The sequence below is a fragment of the Ptiloglossa arizonensis genome, chromosome 7, assembly GCF_051014685.1.
Source record: "Ptiloglossa arizonensis isolate GNS036 chromosome 7, iyPtiAriz1_principal, whole genome shotgun sequence".
Classification (NCBI taxonomy): Eukaryota; Metazoa; Arthropoda; class Insecta; order Hymenoptera; family Colletidae; genus Ptiloglossa; species Ptiloglossa arizonensis.
The window spans coordinates 14,792,531-14,811,424 of NC_135054.1; the positions used below are offsets into that span (position 1 = coordinate 14,792,531).

The 18,894-nt window shown below is 38.1% G+C and overlaps 1 long non-coding RNA gene across 1 annotated transcript; it reads right to left on the minus strand.

The window, feature by feature from the left end:
- Positions 1–1,262: 1,262 nt before the first annotated feature.
- On the minus strand, positions 1,263–11,258 carry LOC143149316 (uncharacterized). The gene is made up of 2 exons (XR_012992751.1): positions 11,015–11,258; positions 1,263–1,877 (listed from the first exon to the last, which is right to left on the minus strand). It is a non-coding gene; the product is annotated as an uncharacterized LOC143149316 (long non-coding RNA).
- Between the last annotated feature and the right edge of the window lie 7,636 nt (positions 11,259–18,894).

Sequence of the window (18,894 nt, forward strand, 5' to 3'; positions counted from 1 at the left end):
TCCACGCAAACAAATAGAAGGGGTAGAGAAGGTACGAGATAATAAGTGGCGATCGGAATACTCACTCTTGGGGTCTACGTTGTGTCAATCGCTAGATTAAATTGTAAATGAATGATCGATACATTGAACGTTGGATATATTGGAACAATACGTGGGAAATAAAATACGGAAGAATAAAATGACCCACAAATTGCCACGATTCGATTAACCACCATGAAACTTATGGTATTGTACAAGTAGAGGTGGTGAAACAGTTTGAACGTTTACCAATCATTCGTTACTGGTTCGGATAATGCTAGATAAAGGGGATTCAATCGAATAAATTATCTAAATATATTGAAAACTTCATTTGTCATTTCTTTCCATGAACATTTCTATTTACATTTAATTAATACGGTACAGATGTAATCTTATTCCTTAAAACATTATTTACTCTTCTTCGAAAGTTTTATAGATTCATTATCAATACGCAAACACGATATTTATTGCCTTTGAGTCGATAAATTAGTTCAACGTTCGATTTTATTCACTAAACATCATTTTTCCGTTTCAGTCTACGTTTAAATTTATCTCGATTTGTTTTCGATCTACGAAGATAGAATTTCAATCGTTAATTCGATGCATTGAATTTAGGGCAGAAGATTTGCCCTAATTTAAACGATATTTAAAGATAAAAAAATCTTTTCCTCGATATGAACAATGTTAACGCAATTTGTCATGGTAAACAAAGAATGTTTCGCTATTTTTTATTAATACTGTTATCGTTTCGTATATTATAGTAATAAATAGAGGCCGTGCATAAAATAAGAAAAGTTTATACAAACAAGGGTACGGAAGCTGTACGTTTGGCCATCAGAGGCGCTCAAAGTTCCACGAAAACAGGAAAACTTTTCCACTTAAGCTCTTACTTCGTTTCTTGGCAATAAAATTCTTTTATTCTTTAGCATTCAGATTAAAACTCGATTCAAATGCACCGAGAAATTACGGATGCTGCTGGACAAGTTTTTTTTAAAAAAAATCACAGAATAACGAGGGATGCAAATACTCGCCGTGTTAAAATGTCCATCGGGACATTTTAATCAGCGGGAAGTACAATTGAGATAACTACTGAATTTACTATACATGAAATTATTGTTGTCGTTGAGATAAATAATCCAGCACTTCGCAAAGAAACTTTTCGTAATTAAATTAGCGATATCAGAAATTTTTACGAACAATTTCTATCTATACACGTATCCATGGATTGGCTTCAATTTCCGAGATGTTTGCAAAAATATTTATTACACTAAGTTTGACAATAAAACAAGTATATTATTTAATAATTCTATGGCAATCGTAACACGACAAATGACTTTTCAGTTGACCGCGAAGTAGGCTTATTTCATAACTGAATAATTATAAATCATTACCGCCAATTATTTATTAGTAGTATCAATAAACGGAGTAATTTCTTGAGCACGTGACGAGTCGTTTCGAATACCTAGTGCCATCTTTGGTGAAATTGAATGCGGTCGATAAGAATAATATCTATGTACCGAGTGTTTCATTCCAGTATAGTATCCTGACAGTATGGTTTCAGGTATCGTTTGTCGAAAATCAAAATTCGACCGATATTACAGGGTCCTTCCTCGCCTTCTCTGTAACACCGACGGTCCAATGGCCACAGGATCATGTTATCCGGACACTTGGAAGCGAGCCTTACGTATTCCGCTTGTTCCGGAAAGTAGATAAAGTCTTCGTCCAGCATTTTACCTATACCAATTGCAGGACCGGTACGTACACAGAGTACGCAAAGACTGAGAACAGTTATCACCACTGTGAAACGCATCATCGTTTCGAATCCTCGGTAAAGTCTGCAGTGATAGAACCGACTGATCCTGGAACAAAGTTATCGATCGTTAAACAGATTCCTTCTATTCTAACACGAATATATTTTTACCAATGTACCCAGTGTCATTCTTCTTGCATACATCACCATGAAACGTACTTATTGAAAGACGATAAAGAAGAACACGTTTGGATTGCTTCTTGATAAAATAGGAATGCGACTTTATCATTCGTCGATGCATCGTTTATGTACTGTTACACTTTTTAATTATGACATACTTTAGAAGAATAACCCTGAACATCGATTATACGTATGAGGAAGCAAACTGGCATAAATGTAATATAAATTTTCGATAACAGTGCATTTAACGATTTTTCTCTTAGCTTATATACCGCGTGTAATTTCTAGGTGCTGGAATACACGGAGCTTTGAATATTTAAAAAATTGGAGCTTTTCCAGTACATTCGTAAATTTTCTACTTAAATACTTTGCATTCCGTGGGACACAAAATTCCTAAACGTTTCGTTAGGAAAGGAGAATTCCTTTGATCAATATTCGATTCTCATCGTCCTTGAAATTTACTTGCATCTTTAGAAGAGAAAGGACGTCTAGGAAAAAAATGGAATGTTATGCGAAAACATGTAACCTTCGCGCGTGTCGTGCGAATAATTATATTTAAACAATAAATGTCACATTAACGTGCCTAATGAATGATTATTATTTTCCATGTTTAAAAATATCTGACTTTTTCGACTAGACGTCTTCGAACGAAGACATTCAATGAGTGGAATTTAGAGTGAAATTAATTTGAAATTTGTACCATGCCCTCTGTTATTGCACACAATGCGGCACAGTGGATTTCACCATTTCTTCGTTAGGTTCTACATCAAAAGGATACACCGGAAGAAAGAGGGTCGGTAGACAAACAGGATAAAGTCGACTGTGGCACGCTGAAGGCAAAACGTCTGATTATCAAACAGAGACGACTGTATACTAATGTTCGGATGTAAGTGTGTTTTAGGTTCATTACGAAGACGTCGAATAAAGGGATCGTTATAAATCAAGTATTTCGTTCGACCAATGTTTCTTTAATTCTTACCAGGTATATCAACGTCGATAGAATATGGTACAAAGTAAACTATGGTAAAAATATGGTAGAAAATCTTTTATTTACATCAGCTTTGTATATTTATCGATTCCTTTTTACAATTGAAAACGTCGCGTAGGTTTTCGATCTGGTTCTAGATTTAAATTTCGCATAAAAATTTCGCTCTCGACCCAAGAGTCATCTTTCCATTTCCGAGCTGTACACAGAACCATAAAGATCCCTTCTTCGTAAAGAACTCTTCGTTCTTTTTCCCATAGAATTCGTTTTTCACTCGCGGTAGAGAATTTCGGTGCGCCACCAACCGATAAAACCACTCACGTATCCTCGTTCTTCCCTAACTTATCGATTTACTAATCAACCTCTCGTATCTGAAAAGAAAAATCAAACATCCGACCTCGCGAAACTTCAAACACTAACAATCTACTCGAACAAGATCACGTTCGCGCATGCGATCCTCCAAGTACACCGACGAATCCGCCGCAAAGCCCAGGCGATTCGAAGCATGAAAAATCCAATTAATAAGAACGTTAAGTCCGCGATGGATAATTGGCGATTCGGTGAACGGTCGTTAACGCGTTAACGAGTACATAATTTCACGTATTTTTGGCCAACTGGATACTCTCCTCGATTCTGGTTATAATTCGATATGTATCCTCGTGGCTGTTACTCGAATTCCGTTTACGATCGATACTGCAAGTTTTCGTACACGTAGACATCTGTATACACGTCTGAATAACTCGAAGCGATACTAATGAACGTTTTAATAAAAACAAGATGGAAGGGGAGGGGATGAGATAGGTTCGCGTGTATCGTAACGACGCCATCGTGGTAACGTTGTAATTCCCAAGGGTATTTACGATTTCACAGTTGGTTCGTCGTTGCTACTCGTCCTCACCCTCCGCCCACCCCAAGTGTTTAAATCAGACCAGCTCGCAGTTCTGACGTAGTTCCACGGACGTGGTATCGGAGGTACTTTAATTCACCGCAAAACGCTCGACTAGTCGTTAGACGAACGCGTTACATTCAACGCGGGTTTCCAGTTGTAAAACATCCACGGCGCAAAGCGCGAGACGCGATAGCTGCGCCCCTAGGAGGAAGATTTAACACTCGATGCGCGTTCCTCGAGGACACTTCGAGCCGAGCAACACGCTCGAGGTTTCGCGCTTTATGGGTCGACGTAAAAATTTACGTCGACGTTTGAGAGGAGAGAGGGGGGGTGAACGTTCGCCCCGTACCTCGATTAAAGTCGCGATTTACAAGTATTGGGGCCACGTGGCCGGGTTTACGCTCCGTCGGGGAGAACCGTGTTGTCCCCGAGACCGTTTACAGGGTGATTGCAGGGTGTTTGTCCACAGGGTGATTCTCTCGCCAGTGGACCCAAAGACCACTGTTTAAACATCTCGATGACAATCCCGTGTTTGTGTGTAGCGATGAAGTGGCCTGTGTCTCTGTCGCGTCACTGGTCGACGAAGACCATTGCAACGGAGACTGGTGCATTCGTACGGTCTGTGAACGAAAACCTAGACTCGAGTGGGATTATGGTCGGGTGGTTTAGGTGTCGGTACTGTCTTTGAGTTCGCTCATGGGAGAAACACGCTGTATATTTTCAAGGATTTGGATACCGTTGGAAAATACAGAGCGATTCTCTCACCGGTGGATTCAAAGGCCACTGTCTGAGAAACCCGAAAGATTACTGTCTAAGAAACCTCAAAGACCACTGCCCAAGGGACCCCAAAGACCACCGCTCGAACACCCCAGCCGTGATCCTGTATTTGTGTGTAGCGATCAAGTGACCCGTGTCGTGGATCGCTCGACGATAACTGTTACAGCAACGAAGACTGAAAACGAAATTCATTCGAGATTACAGCCAGTCTTTCGCGGACACTTGCCTCGCGTTAGTTCACATCTAAAAATACAATCTTCGATTCGGTAGTCGGCATTCCTTTCGATTGGATGTTCACCACGAATCGTGAAAGAAAGCGTACGCTGGTCGAACGAAGTTTAACTGGAAACAAGTTCGGTGAAACGAAACGATAATTTTGAAAGAAACATTTACACTCGATCAACACGAGAACACGAGTAACCACCAATTTGAACGCAAGTACGAGTCGCATAGAATTTCAAATTGTTTGAAATTTCCCTACCGTTGTTGAATAATTCGGTCGCGTCTGTTCGTTAAATAATCGGCTCGGCGGACTACACGGGAGCCAACGACACGGTCCTTTTTTTCGTAGCTCGAGGCCGTGGCACCATTTTTATCGACGATACAACGGAAACGGGAGAGCTCACCGGAATTGCCGAGGACTCGACCGCGCCGAATCTCGTTCGTACGCGTTCGTTGTACGCCGCGCGGCTTTGTCTCGGATGGAAAATTAAATTCAAACTTTCCGCTGTGCGAACCACCCACATTCAACCCCCCCTCCCACCCAGTTCGTTCGCTCACCCCCCCTGTGTCGCCTTGGAAATTTCGCGAAACGCGATAGCGAAGAAACAAACGCGCCCGCGCGTTCACGGTTTCCGCGGAACTCGATATAATCTCTTTCTTCCTCCTTCTCGCCTCGCTCGGGGCAAGTTTACCAGGTTAGGAGAGAAGTTCGTTCATTTGCACAAAGAGCCGTGGAACGTTTACGCGTTGGTTACGAAGAATGTGGACTCTTTAAACGAGCATTACATCATTCTGTCCCGGTTGTCGCGCTAGGTGGGAGCGGGTCATTTAGACGATCGACTTAATCGTTTCGGAGGCGAGGATCCCGGAAACTGAGCAAAGTTTAGCAATAAGTAGGTTAATGCGAAGTCTCGAGATAAACAGGTTCGGAATATGCACCTGAGTTGCCGGTTTGTCGCCCGAGTTGCATCGGTTTCGAGTTGGATAAGGGTTCGGTCTTCGATCGAGAATTTTAAATCGATTACGTCCAACGGAATTACCATTCAATGGCGAATTAGAATCGTTATTTTTTCCACCTACGTGTTTTAGTCGTTTGGTACAATTACGTGTACACGTAGAGTTTATTTTTCGTGCGATTTGTTTCGAGGAACGATCGAAACTTGTGCAGAGAATGTAGGGTCACTTCGACTCGATCGTAATAGTTGGTTCGTTGTTGAGGAATATAGAGTTTATTTGGTAAAGATGAAAGATAGAGAAACGTTTTGTCTGTTTTATATAGAATGTATCTAAGTAGAAAGAAAAAATGTTCACCCAGTTGTAGGTATAGAGTGCATTCAAAGAGGCGAAACGTACAGAAATGTTTTATCTATTTTGCATCGATATACCTAACTGGAAAAAAAGAACTTTGACCCAACTATAGGTGTAGAGATTACTCGGGAGAGGCAGAAGGGACAGAAATGTTTTATCTATTTTATATCGAATATAGAAAAAAAGGATTTCGACCCCAACTATAGATCTAGAGCTTATTCGAGAGAGATAGAAGATACAGTTGATGTTTTATCTATTTCATATCGAATACACCCAATTTATTTTTATACAAAGTAAAATTCTTTGTCTAAGCGATTAAAGCAACCGATAAATCTCAATTGTGGGTTAGGTCTGGGTCAGGTCGATTCAATTTATGGGTGTACACCCTAGAATCGACGCAAACAGTCAAAATTCGTTGCACGAAACACCGTGAAGGGTCCGTGGACCCTGCAGATGCAGAGCTTGTAATAATTTTAAAAGTAAGTTTTCAACTTTCCACGGACGATACAATGACCGACGATTCGAGAAGATAGAGCACGCCGAGCTTTTACATTATCATCGTTCCTCGCGCCCGCTCGCTGGCAATTTATTGCGTGTAGATAGCAATTAATTGTAACTCTTGTTGGAGATGGGAATTCGCCCGAGGACAATTCTTCTCGTCCTTTATCAGAATTCCTCGCGAGGAAAGCCGGGCGAAGAGCATCCATTATAATACGCGTAACGGCTTTTTAAATAATTTATCGCCCCGTGTCGCGCCTATACGCGTGTGTATCGTAAGTTTTCCAACGCAACAATCGCTGCCCACGGTTATTTGAAAAATTAAACCACCGAGATTGAACTACTTGCACGATTCGACGAGCGCGAACATCGTTAAAGTAACTTTCTTCGAAATTTGTAACGGTACTCGTTTTCGAAATTTCAGAGATCACTCGAAGATTCTTAAAGGAAAACGACGAAAGGTTTTCCATCATGGAAACTTGTAACGAAGAAATTAAATTTCAAGTTTCAGAAATCAAGATATCCGACCTGGTACACATTGTTGCAATTATATTTTTGAAATAATACGATACAAATAGCGACGATTGTATATTGTTGAAGAATTCTGGTAAAAGTAACCTTGAACGTTCGTGTTGTTTACTTTAATCTTTGCTTAGTTACTAGTCGAATGTATGGTATATGTAGGAGTTTGTCACACACGTGTTAATTTTTAGAATGTATACGATTTTCTGAAGAGCCTTCATCTCGAGTCAAAATATCCATGTAGACGAAACAAGTTTCTCGAATTGTCGTCGTAAATAAAGAAACTCCACATTAAGGATCTCTCTGATTTCGAATTCGAGCAAAAAGGTAAAATTTATGTATTTCCAATTCAATCGAGTTAAACAGTCTCACAATAACGTTAGTGTGATTTTCATTTAAAATTGTATCTTATACTTAAATAACTATCGCAATAGTTTCGTTGATTATTATTTCTAAATAATAAGATTTGTTTGAAACGTAAGTACTTTTCTTTCAATAATCGGTATTTTCGAATCTATCGTGTGATAAACTATAAATTTCATCGAGAATATTAAGCCAGAGATAATAATTCTCTAATAACTAAATTTCAAGTGTCCCTTTTTTAAATTCACAATTGTCTACAGAGTAAACTTTAACGATGCAACTTAGTTCCAAGTAGCCTTTAAATTCATAATTATCCATAGAGTGAACGCGAACAAATACAGGAGTAATTATTCTTGTTGGACCAAATTCGTTCAATTTCGTGGATGAGAAAGAAAATTTGAAAAGCTCACCGAAATAAAAAGGTATACGTCATCTTTCTCGAGCCGTCGTTTCGCGAATCTCATTGTACGTACGTGTCTGAACGATGCCATAAATTTCCAATGCACGAGAATATCCATAAATTATCCTCGTATCGAGGAATTAAAAATAAGTTCACACCGATTAAACGTAACGATATCGCGCGACAATTGATCATCGTCACTCGTAAAGGATACGTTAATAATAAAAAAGAAAAGAAAATCTGTACTTGCGTCTAAATTCGCATAAACTTCGAATAATTCATCATGTTCGTTGGAAGCATCGATCCGCACTTTCCTTCGAACGTAATGTGAGCCGACTCTGTGTTTCATCGATCACGTCGTCGTTTCTTAAAGTGGCACGAAACGTTATTTTACAACATAAACGCGTTGCCATTGAGTCGCAAATAGCGATGGGATTAAACGCATCGTGAGTCACGAACGAGAAACACAATTGGCATTTACGAAACGCTGAGAAAAAAATTGATTACGAAAGTAGTCTCCAATTAAGCGCGGAAGAATTGGAGCCTTAAGAGATAATTTCAATGATATTTGCAAAATTCATTGGATGATATTGTTTTTAAAAAAGTATCAATGGTATCTAGTTCACGTTTCTCTGCTTGAAGTATAAAATTGTCGTTGATAGGAACCACCTAGGTGCAGTTAGTGAGACGATAAATTCGTCTCACTAACTCTTATTTTACGATAATTCGATTATCAGAAAATCTTATGTATAACTTTGTATTTACATTCATAGTGCTTAAGTGTCGTGATTGATAAGGTATATGTTGTGGATGATGATGTAACAGATTCGTGTTCTTCAAAGTACCGTGTTATTTCCGAGTTCTTTGAAAAATCGTCATAGTAATTTATAACCAATTTCCAATGTATGCTTGTAAACGTGTAATTGAATCTTGAACTCCAGTCGATAATATCTATATACTTTTAAACATGTAGATGAAATCCTTTGTATGGGCATTGAGAACAAAGTACCTAATTTGATTCTCTTTAGAAGTATACAAATATTAAATAAAGAAATGATATTTAAATTTAAAAATAAATGTGTTGATACGTTTACGAGAAAATGATCGAGAAACAAAAAAGACTTAGAAAATATATTATTTAAAATAGGAATACAACATGAAGGTACATCCGAATGTAGTGAAAATTAAAGAGAAACTCACAACACGTAAAATACATACAAGTGTCCTCTATTTGGACAAATAAAAAAAAAGTTATACCCCATAGTGCATAACGAACAATGCGTCCAATTGGATATTCGATGGCATCTGAATTCTATTCTATATTCGATGGTATCTGAATTCTATTCTATACTCAACAATATCTATCTGACCTTTACCACGACGTGTAAGAGTCTGCTAAAAGTCAACATTGACATTTCCTTATAGATATTGTACACAACCGAGTGTATATATTTGTAAATGATTGGTAAATACGTTTTCCCACGCGAGTGTCCAGTTTCATTCAAATAAGTGAGAATAAGGAAACTTTCTGCTTTCACTGTCACTACCTTTCTGAAATTCCTAGACGTCAGCCCATGATTAACCACAATGCCTCCTGAATGAAATAACTCTTCGCGAAGTCTTCCGCGATCCAAGCACCTTGAGTCACGATATTTCAAAGACGATGAAACTTTTCATACGCGTAAAATAATTCGTAAAAAATACACGATCGCAGTTCGTGGCTAAATATCGTCGTAGATTTCTGGGATACACGAAATTATGGAAACTGATTCAAAACGCGTGACGACGTATCGTACGCGAGAAGAGGATTAGGGATCACTGGGATCACATGTTTCGGGTCTACATTAAATACCAGCTTATGTTTATAAACGTCACTCGATTCCAATGCGATAGTATTAGCGAGAAATCGGTATAAATATGAAATTAGATACCATTGCTACGATGAAATCAAAATCAACAGCGAATTGCACCGAAAAGATGTTCTACTTCCACACTTATTCTATTTATCACCCTGTGATGGAACGATATTGCTGACAATAACAAGTTCTAATTCCGAGCCACTCTATTTATCACTCAATTTGAACGATACAGTATTACAAATTAGTGTACATATGAAACGAGATTCAATTATTATATCAAAATTAAAATCATCCGGCTGTTAAACGGTCAATCGTGCCAAGAACAAGTTCTATTTCTACGACCAGTTTATCTATTAATCTATTCTAATGAAACGGTATTACTGACAAATTAGTGTACATATAGAACGAGATTCTATTATATTAACATATCAGAATGAAAATCATCTGGTTGCTCAACAGCTAATCACGTTAAGATCAAGTTCTACCTGTGCAATCGTTCTACCTATCATTCTATTCTAATGAAACAATTTACCAATAAATTAGCGTAGGTAATGTAAAATTACATTCATCGTTCAACGAAGAATCACGTCAATAAAATGCTCTACTTCCAAAAACTATTCTACCTGTCCCTCGATTCCAACGAAACGCTCTATCGAAAAATTAGTGTTCACAAAAATAAAGTTCGACTAACGATCAGAATCCCACTTCCAAAAGCCATCCCCATCCCTCGATTCCAACTAAACACTACCGACAAATTACGGTAGGTACATAGAAAATGAAATTCTACCAACGATAAACCGAAATCAAAATCACCTGTTCGTTGAACAGGAAATCGTGACGAGAACACGTTCTACTTCCAAAAGCCATCCAACCCAGTACCTTCGGTCCGGTAACAGACAAATTTATGAGAGACACGGACCGTGTGTCCTTCCAGTATGCGCGAAGACACCCAAGATAATGGGACGCAGCAGCCCTGTACAAAACCACCCCCCGCACCTACTAAAATGACCTCTCGAATCTATTGTAGAACGACCGGTTGATTTTGATCCGACTGTAATCACGAGCGCTGTAAAATCGGCGATAAAAGCACGGTGGATGATTCGCGGCCATTGCTTTATCCGCGCCGCATGGAGCCCCAAAGCGCCTACTGGAGATGCAAAGCGTTTTCCATAATTTAGATTAAACTTACACTTCCGCACGCTTCTCGCCCCGGCAACAAGATTAACGATTACTTTGCACTCACGTTTGCCCGTTTATTTCCACCCTTGTTCTTCCTCCACGCCCCGTGTTCTCACCGCCCTTAATACCTCCGCGTTGCCTTCTGGGATCACCGAGTTGCAATCGGTTAAAGTCTCGCTACGCCAGTAACGGTGGCCCTCTGTTCGTCGATAGAAATTTTTATTCAATCGTATAACGTAGCCGCGATGTGTACGAATCGAGGCTCGACGCGTGACTGCTAGGTCGCGTATCAAAAGTTAATCTACGTCCAGCGAGAAGGATTCGGTCCAAGGAGGTGGCAAAACGCGAGAAAGAATACCTCGTGGTCGTCTCCTACCAGACGTGTCATCGGTTCCGGCTTCGGGAGCCGTTGGAGACGGTGGGGTGGGGGCTAGGGAACCAGAGAGAAGGGATTAATCCGAAGCAGCCGGTGATCACCTCTCAGAGAACTGGTCCGATCGTGAGGAGACTACATTTTCGAGGCGACGCTATGTTTCAGTATCCTTTCGGACCCCTCCAGGGAAATAAAAGATCGTATTTATATCTACGGGCCAGGATAACGCCGTGAAGCGTCGCTATAAATAGGGTTCCCGATGAAACGGCTGAAAAGTTTATGCGATTGATCCCTGTTTAGGCCCGCGCGGGACATTAGCCGCGTTAGCTACCCTCCTTGATGATGTCGCCTGGTTACACCCGTGGGCGACTCTAAACGTCGATAACTCGAATCCAAGTGTTCCAGGTGGGGAAAAAATTGACCGTGTAGTCAGAGTTCCTCTGTGGAGTCATCGATGCCTCATCTCGGTATCGCGAGAAACTACGAGTTAAATGTATGGAACGTGAGGGACGAATTAGGGAGAGATTTTTACCTGCGAGACGAATTAGGTGAGATCCTTGTGTAGAAGACAAATTGTGGAGAAATTTTTATATGGAAGACGAACGAAAGAAATTTTTATGTAAGAGACGAATTGGGGAGAAATTTTTATGTAAAAGACGAATGCGAAGAGAAATTTTTACGCAGAGGAGGAATTGGGGAGAGATTTTTATGTAAAAGACGAATTAAAAAGAGATTTTTATGTAGGAGACGAATTAAAAAGAGATTTTTATGTACGAGACGGTTCGAGGAGGGATTTTTAGGTAGGAGACGAATTAAAAAGAGATTTTTATGTACGAGACAAATTGGGGAGAGATTTTTCATGTAAAAGACGAATTAAGAAAAGATCTTTACGTGGAAAACGAATTAGGGAGAGATGTTTACGTAAGAGGCAAATTAGGGTGAGATTTTTATGCAAGAAACGAATAAAGGAGAAATTTTTATGTGAAACTCGAATCAAGGATAGACGTTTGCCCATCGAAGGGAATTCATTTGATAGTTAATTTAGAATATAAAGGAATTATTAAGTATCAAGGAATACCACTGTAAATGGCACGAGGATATATCGTGTAATTCGTGTAACGTTTAAAGGGCTTTAACGTATACCAATTTCCTCCCTGTGATTCGTTTTTACCCGTATAAGTATCTACATTCAACGGTAATTAGTCAGCTGGACATTTAATCCGATAATATGGCGGAATACAGAACGCCACAGAATGTTCCCAAAACGTATGAAAGTTGTATTGTAACGTCATTGTTAACTAGAACTTTTATTCCCAACTGAATTTACACCCAATTCCAAATTTGATTACCATTTTAATAATAGTTAAAACCAGTATGTATGTAGATATTCTCGTTGCACGAATTTCAAATAAAAACAAAAGGAGTCACCTTAAATGCTAATTTTATGTTATATTTTACTTCTGCATGTTTCAAAGGACAATGACAAGTACCAATCGAACTTTAATATTAAAAGTATTGTTAACGATACTTCCATTTAACCTTGTTCGACGCAACGATCATCGTAATAAAATTTAAAAATAAATTTCAAATAATAAAATTTAAATGGCGAAAGTTGCACGAGTAAAAGATCTATGACAAAATCGATAATAGTAAGTTAAAAAGAAGAACGTTTCGAACGAAACGAAAGAATATGTTTCAAATTAGAAACATTTTTACGAATCATTTTTCGTAAACGTTTCACACGTGTTTCTCGTATTAGTATAAATTATAAATGCATAAAGTAATCTAACTGTAATCTAATCTTTCTCTTCTGATATATAATGCACGCAGCAGAAAAATACTCGCTCGTTACAGTATTAAGAAAAATTGATAATAAGATTTATCACTGAATGATTTCGATTAAGTAAAAACGGCAGAGTAACGGGGTGTCTCGGTGCTATACTCGATACGTAAAACATTTCCAGTTGGATAGTCTGTCGAGTGTCCTAATTTCCTTGGATAACAGGCAACGCGATCTTTACACGGTTGCGATGTATTTGTTCAATTAACGTTGAAAGCATCGGTTGTGCTCGGTCGTGACTAATACGATCTTCACCCGATTGCATTATCCTCGTTCAATGACCATGACCTTCGTGCATACACTGACGTGTAAGTGGCAAGTTCAGACGTCAGAAATGAACGCGCTGCGTTCTCTCGTGGGGATTTCCAAGAACAATGATACGTTACCCAGCGAGAATATTTTTTACTGTTTCTAAACATTCACCGGAGAGTATGTCGCGGTTCTGGCTGTAACAGCGCCGATCATTTATCGATTCATTGAAACGGTGCACGCAATGTGCTCAGGGGAATCACCGAATTCATGATTTCGAATTAAGGTAAATAATCCGTTACTCGTGTAAACTGTCGTCGAAAGACTACTGTAATTATTAATTGCTCACCTGTACCATTTTCCAAAGATTACTGTAATTATTAACGAGGTCTTTGGATTTATATTAAGGCCGTTGTGAGTATCAACAAATGATTCAGAGTTTCGGATGGGTTTCTGTATTGTCGATGCAAATGGTATTCGAGAGCTCTTAGAATGTAGGGTCTAAATGGTCACTTATCGGAGTATCGATCGCGTTCGAACGAAATCTAGTATTTTTTGGTTTTTGAAGTTGCTTTTGGAATCTACATGTACCGTTACATAGATTATCTAACAAATGGGACAAGATCGTAAATATTAAAGACAGTTGGTTAGAATCGTTCGAGTAATTTAATATTCGAATATTTTACGAGTAACCATTATTTTATTATTAAACGAAAATAAAGTTTGAAAAAGGATAACGAAATTAAAGAACTTGATTCGTAGACTACACTGTTCAAATGTTACGAATATCAAGTATCTTAAGTATCGAATATTTAAGTACTCGAATAGTATTTGAATTATTTTGATCGGATACTTGAATCACCGATGTACTCGAAAGACAAATTTGACAAGTAGTTTCAACGTTCCTATTGATCACGTTGGAAAACAATAAGGAAGTTATTGAATTCCTTGAGAATGCAAAACTGACATAAGTGACTAATGATCATTGGTTAACGTGACTGCAAATATAAAAGAAGAAGAGATCATAAATACTTGTTCAAATCTAATGGCTATTAATTACACGATTTTCGACTAATGTTGATTTAATATGGGCGATACAAAGTATTCGTATCTGGAAAAATAAAATATTGAGGCGTGTAGGACGGAAACGGATGTTTAAATATGGTCATTGAAGAAGAGATTACAATAGGAAAATTTCCAACAACCACAAATGCATTGATAACCGTAAAGAATAGTGGTCTTCGAGCTAAATAACAATTAACGACTACAAAGATTTGCAACGCACTTATCGAACAACCTATTATACACAGTGTTTTCAAATTGAATGTGCAACTCGTGGCAGAATGTTTTACGAGTAAAAATAAGAAAAATACGTTACACAAATACGTCGTTTCGTTAACAAGTTCTAACGACGAAGTAAAAGTTTTCAACGTTATAAACGTAAACATTAATTCCAATATGAATCTATGCATTCATTGAAGGATTGCAGAGATTAAATGATTTGTGATTTAGTCATGTCCATTGACGCGCAGAATTTCAATGAGTTTCGCGTACTCGTTCATTTTGATTACACAGTCCTGCTTTTTATAGAAAAATTAATTATGCGCTTACGTTAGTATCTTTACATTCATAAATAACGTTTAACGATGTATTAGAATTCATCGAGACCACGGTGAACATTTATGTATTGTAAAATCGATCGAGTTAATACGAGTCCAACTTTTTGTTTTATTTATTCCGACTCCGTTCGTTTATCCATACTATTTAGAACATTCGCGTGCCATCGTTGAAAAATATTTTCACTCTTTCTGTGACCGTACGCGTATGAATCGTTTCAGTAACATTTTCCAAATACTTCTCATCTGAAACAATTCCAGATATTAAACAACTTCAACGGTATTCGCATAGATAGAAACGAGACATCTTGTGTGCATCATTGTTCAAACATAACGCAATACCGTTTCTTTTTGCATTCTCGTAACACGAGAAATTAGCAAGTTAAATAAAACCATAAATTACGAATTCCTCTTTGCTTCTGCATAACGTGTCTACGAATGTTTTAGTATCGAGTTACTTTATAGTTCTACGAGCACAATTCTCCATACGGTTTACGGTTGTTTTTATAACTTCCTTAAAAACAAAGTAATCCATTCGCCATTGAAAAGTGTGCTCGTAAAGGAGAAAAAGTATTCGGACTCGAAAGATCGTTGTGTCGAACACCACGAGAAAGCGCGGTTTCGGTCGTGTTCATTTTTTGGAATTTTATTCTACTCTCCAGCGGTATGGAGCTTGTATTTAACTTCCGGAACCACTTAACCGCGAAAACCTATAAACGAAAGAGTAATTTTCCATTTGTTTCGGACAGCCGATTGATGAATACCGGATGTTTCTTTGCGGTCGGTTCTTTTGCCTCGCGAGTACGTCAGGTACCTGACATATTGTGCACCCTTCGAAAAAAAGGATATTCTTTTGTAGGCGGCGGCCATTACGGTCGTGCGACTTCGTGAGAGGACTCATCGACTGGTATAGCTTAATTGGTCGAAGCAGTCGTTCAACGAGTAGGGGATTCAGATTCAAATCCCGGGTCCTTCAACCCGATCGGTCGATTTTTTCCTCTCTGATGTACATGTGTAACATCGGAAACCGTCTCTGACATTTAAGTACAGCGTATTACGAATTTCGTTGCTCGATAATACGCTTCGGGAATATGAACGAGAATTGATTAATACTCTACCAACCGAGCACGAAAACATACCTCGACTTAAACTTTCATAACTCCTGTAACGTGAGAATTAATAATATGAAATTTGTACACTTATATCTACGATCACAGAAATACAAAATTTATTAAAAGTTTGCATTGTATTTCGTTCCTGATGGTTGTAATAATTGATAAATGTAATCGAAATTCTTACGTGGGTAATTTTGTCGATGTTACTAAACATTATTTTTGTACAATGGATCAACTTATTGATAACTGTAATTTTTTTTCTAAAAGAATCCTCAAACCAGCAGCAGAAGCAATAGTAGATATTATTTTTACATACGAGGCGAGGTGTAGCTAGAAATACTATTAAAAAACTTAACCACTAATATGTTTTTCCTTTGAAACTGCGCTCTCATTTTACAGCTACATAGTGTCACTTTTGATTACAGGTTACGTATCGTTAATATGCATAAATACAGAATATTTCGTGTCTTTCTAAGCGTGAACGTGACACAAAAAATAGCGTTGCCGATGTACCGAATAAAAAAAGTGATTACATCTCCAGGTGACTCGTTAACGATATCAAACGTTTTATTAGACGTACACGGGACGATAATTAACATCGAATTCTTAATAATTTCCGGTTCCATATTTTACGAGTGGTATCGTGTACCAGTCCATAATTCATGAACGCGTAATAGCTACTTTTTGCGGTCGCCTAATGTTCGTAACTTCAATTTCTGATTTTCATACTCAGCCAGGATTCGTATCTTGAGACGATTTTTCTCACAGATCTTATTCTTTCGATTTATTGCATCATTTCGGGAAACACACCGTGTATACTTCCCGCGAAGCGAATATGGTACGTTTTGAGTGAAAAAATTACGTTTTTTTTTCTCCCGTTGAAACGTTACCCAAGGAAACATCGATCCAACGTAGAAATCCACGATAAGTGTTCGACGATTGTAAATTGAGTTGTTTATGAATGTTTTATAGCGGCGTTCGCAGTATCGCAATCAGCGCTTGATGCGGATCAAAAGTTAATCACCGTGAGATACCGTTCGTAAGCATTTAATCGTCGCAAATTCTAGCGTTGCATTTCCGCTCGGAATACACTTTTAATTACGATTTGATTACCCCGGTCTGCAAAACGTTCTGGTAAATTGAATACGACGAAACGTAGTTCGTTAGAGAACAGATACATCGGTCGATGAAAAACGTTTTCTGAGGATCGCTGCGCATTATCCGTCAATGGTACTGTAGGCATTTAATCAGGGAGTGTATATCGAAATTTCGTTGATCGTATCGTGTAAAAAGGAGAACGCTTACGGCCCCGTATTTCAAGGGAGTACAGATTTTTTGCTACCCGAGGTCAATTTCGCGAAAGAATTTTACAGAAATAAATGGCATAATAGAGGAATAAATATCCTCTTCGTAGGCAGTGGATAAATATCTTAAAATGGTTCAACGATACTCGAAACGGAAAAATTGAATACGGTGTTTATTCTAGAAAAATCGAAACGATATCGATCGTTGCGCAACGAAAGAGATTCGTGTCTTGAATATATGTGCATGACTTTCCTCGTGAGATAAGACACGTGACGAGAAATTCAGAGTTACGTAAAATGTTATTATAATACGTTAAATTTGAAGAGAGTGGGACGAACAGAGTCACAGGCGTACACTGCAACGAGCGAATGTCGGTCAGCGGATATTCGAGAAATTGTTTAAGGTTGCAAAATTTACCACAAATTTATCATAAAAGCTCGGTCATGGGGATTTCTAGTATTTGTCATATCTTCCCTGTGGTTGGACTTCACGCGTATCGGGTTTGCTATAGATAGCATGAATGTGTAAGGGAAACTTTCTTGATTCTATTATATTTGTACGATCCGATCGAATGATGTAATTACTAGTACTCTGAAAATCGACTACAATATTATTGCATAGTTTCTTATTTATCGATCGAATGCACACGTTTGTCTGTACTGTTCAAAGGATTATATTTTATCATCTTGTCTGTATTTACACCGAACGGACAATAAATATTGTAACTTGCGTAAAATGGTAATTTTTTGTTCTTCACCTGTCATGTACGGTATTTACGCTTGTATCCGCGCGATGACTTTCTATCGACGAACAGTCTGAAGTTTTGTGAACGTTCGACGAAGTCCAACTTGTTTGGAAGCGTAACGCAGGTGAACTTCGTTGAGAATTAACGTGCTAGTTGGGACGGTAAGAAACTTTCATGGGAAGTCGTTGATAACGTTTATGCAACGAACGATCGTAAAGTTCGCACTAAAGTTTTGTTAAGATGTGAAATTTACAAGAAGGACTTCGGCAATCTTCATATTTTTACTGCTTAAACATTTTCCGTTACTAATCACGGATTGAAGGTATCGATAATAGCAAGAAATTTCTCATACTTTCGTAGAATTAAACGACTATTTCGATTAATAAAAATGGTACACTCGTACCGTTGAAAATTTTACTCAATAAATATTTAATTCTTAAATTTTGTTGTTAACAATTTCGGTTCTCGTTTCTCGTTTAAATTTTAAAGCCATATGAATAAGGAGAACCGAAATTTAAAAATTACATTACATTAAAGTTGATAAAAGTTTCATAAATTATAATTTAGTATTCAAGCGGAAGTCATACCGATAGAAAATGGATAGAAGCCCAAAAATGGGTATTCATTCGTTCTAGGGTCGTACTTTCCATAAAATATGAGTCAAGAGTAATGGAACTTTATCATTATTATAATTCTTTCAA